This window comes from Arachis ipaensis, chromosome B02, assembly GCF_000816755.2.
Source record: "Arachis ipaensis cultivar K30076 chromosome B02, Araip1.1, whole genome shotgun sequence".
Taxonomy (NCBI): Eukaryota; Viridiplantae; Streptophyta; class Magnoliopsida; order Fabales; family Fabaceae; genus Arachis; species Arachis ipaensis.
This window is the reverse complement of record NC_029786.2, coordinates 19,167,607-19,171,068: the sequence shown is the minus strand read 5'-3', so window position 1 is coordinate 19,171,068 and position 3,462 is coordinate 19,167,607.

The window sequence follows — 3,462 nt, the reverse complement described above, 5'->3', positions numbered from 1 at the left end:
TTTGCATTTTAAGAATGAGAAAGGTCTTGATCTACATCTTTCAGAGAGATTTTTTTAGTGAATTAGTTTATAGAATGGAGGGTTATATTACTTTAAAAATATACTATAATGGTCAAACTTTGCCTAATATATATGAGGATGTGATGAGCTTTTTATGTGAGAATCTATGTGTTATTGTTGCTCGTCTTGCAATAACATGGAATTGTTTATTATGGGGAAAGTAGATATTGACTCTTCAAGGACCTATTAATAATATTCCAAAGTAGTGGCTGTAATTAATGTCGTACAAAAGACTGCAATTTAGAGAGAACTTCCTAAAACTTTGCATAATTATTTACGGACTCGTGTAATTAATGTAATGAATGGTGATGTAGCGATAATTTACAGGTGGTAACATAATCCATTTATTTGGGTTTGAAGTAGGTAAGTGGGCCAAGATTGGATATGTTCATAATGAGTAAGCGCAAAGCTATCCTAAGTTATATTGAAAACAGGAAAAATAGCCCTTAAAAATTTTTTTCGAATGGTTTGTTATCATAAAAAAAAATATGTCAATGTTGAGTGATAATTAGAATTAATATAAATTTATTTATAATTTAAAAATAAAATTATTTATATTTATAAGAATAAATTAGAATTATATATAAAAGGATACATATGTTGTGTCTAAATAATTTTTTGGGTTAACTATCAATTCAGTATCCGAGAAATTCAGCTGCTGACAAAAAGGTCAAAGATGTTATCGACGAAACAGGCTTTAAATAATTTGAAAATACGACTAAAAGAATTAATAAATATTATATTTTTTGTAAGTAACAAAACGACATTCATATTTACCAAACGACCTATTTATGTGACCTAAATTTTTGTGACAACATCTGAATAAATATTTAGAAGGTGCACAAAAAATTTCGAAACAAAATTTGATCTCTATAAATTCTTTTTTTATTTTTAAAAAAAAATAATTATATTTATATTTTAGAAAATTAAATTTTAATTTGGTTATTAACTATTTAACTAACTTTAAAAGTTAACTATAACTATTTATTATGTTTTATTGAGTTAATTTATTTATTCATTTTTAGTTACTAAAACTATTTATTATTAATTACACATGTTACAACTTACAAGTATAAAATAAAGTTGCAATTTTTTCTTTTTTGGATGTTGCCGCGTGTTAAGGTGGATATTAATTTTTCAGATCCATGGTCACGCTGTTGTGAGTGGGTTATGTGAGTGTGGTAACTAACAAGCTCTTTTCTCCACTCTATTTTTGGTTTCATTTAATTTACTATTCCAGGTCACGCAATTCAAATTGCTCGTAACATAATAATTTCTACGCCACATCACCAACAAATGAATTTTAATGTTGAATTGCAAAATTTTAAAACAATCCCTAATTTTTTCACAATTAAAAACGTATCCAGGTCCTCGAAGGACTAGAAAATAATTTTTTCACCGTAGAAAGTTGCCTAATAACATATGAAAGACTTAAAAATATATGTTCACAAAGTGTAGATCATAAATGTTGAAGACAGTGACAAATATTATATACAAGCAACCTGTGTTAGTATTTAGAGGTTTCGTTCAATCTCAAATATGCATGTGGCTGATGAAGCAAATATACAAGGAATGTTTTTGATCTACCAAACTAGAGTACAAATCTCAATTATTCAGTTATATATTGAGTTCGAGAAAATTGTTGACGTTGATTTTTCGGAGTCCAATATAATACTGAAAGCGATGAAAAGTTTAAAGGCAATTAACAAATTATTGGTCCAACAGAAGATAGGGATGAAGATGATATAATAATTGAAGGAGGTGTGACAGATGTTGTAAGCACATTAGTAGACCAACATCCATCTCTGAAACCATCTTTCATACATACTTTGAATCTTGATGATATGCATGCACATGAGTTTTTTGGGTATGTCAATGCAAGTAATGTTGTTATGGTTATTATTGTTATTGTAAAAATTATTATTGTTGTTGTTGTTCCGAGGAAATACTTGAACCAAGGTGGATTTAGCCCTAGACCCCTTTGAGTGAAGGATTTGACTTGTTCATTGGAGTGATGGATTGTTCGACATCTTCGTTTGGACGATGGTCGGTACTCGGTAGTTCCTACAAGGGACTCCGATGCTTATGTTAGTAAATGTTTAAGGCAGATTTAAGTGAATTGTAATTGAGAAATACCTGAGTTTGATGGGGTATTTATAAAGGTAGGTGATGACTTTGCCATCACTACTGAATCTTTCTAACTATAGAAGTGGGTAATTTCTTCCCCAGTTTTTGAAAAGTTACCCCACGTTGCGATAATGGATGAATTGTGGATAATATTTGAGGTAGCGGACAAAATCTTTGCTTGTCATGCAAGTTGGATCGGGCATGAATCTTGGTACCCATATCTCAAGTAGGTCGAGTAGGTTATTCCATATAACTTCTGGACTAATCTTATTGGATAAAGTAGGTTCTTTCTAGGGGTCTTCTTATAAAGATGGATTAACTCTATTTGGACCATGACTTAACCTTTTCTTAGGTCATGGTATGAACAATTAATAATAATAATAATAATAATAATAATAATAATAATAATAAATAGTATTTAAATTTATTTTTTTATTGGTGCAACCCTGTCGTTATGATCAAGAGAGTTTGTGATTACAGCAATTAAAAAGTTTACCATTCGAAGAGGCATCAATTAAAGGATGTTTAAATAAGAACTGATGACATTCTATGCCAAATGTGTACAATACAGAATAAGATGTGTTTGGCTTATCAAAGTTAGTCTTATAAAAAGACAGTGATGTTCGGTGATCAAGAGGTACAATAGTAGTCACACGTGCACCAGAATTACCATTTCTTAAGATCATGCTAAATTAGACTTTGAGACAATTGCAGAAGTGATAAAACCATTAGTTAAAATTGACTTGTCTCTAAAAATAAAATTTGTCATTGCTAAATACAGTTCAAATTCAACTATACGATAAGTTATTGCAAAATATGGTTAATCAAACAAAAGACAGTTGAAAAAATATTTAGTGGGTTGGAAGCTTCTTATAAAGCTTTGCCCACATGATTTGAATTAATGGTTGCAAAATAATTATTAGCAGCTATTGAGTACGAAACTACGCATATGCCTACCGAGGAGTAGTACCAAATTGTTATAGAACCATGTTAGCTTGATGCAGCTTTTTCTATGGTCATTTAGCCAGAAGCAGTACTAAATTAGTTAATCTACATGTTTTTTTTATCCTGCTTGTGCTGTAATTAGTTGATCCACTCATCAGTATGTCATAAGTTTGGAGTTTAAAGATCTTCGTAAAATTTTTCAATATAATTGTGCACTCACTATGTAAAAGATAAAAAATGTACACAAATAAAAAATTATAATTAATAGTCAATAACTATTTCTCCACCCTAATATCATATGAATCTATTTCATTTAAGTAATGAGTAATT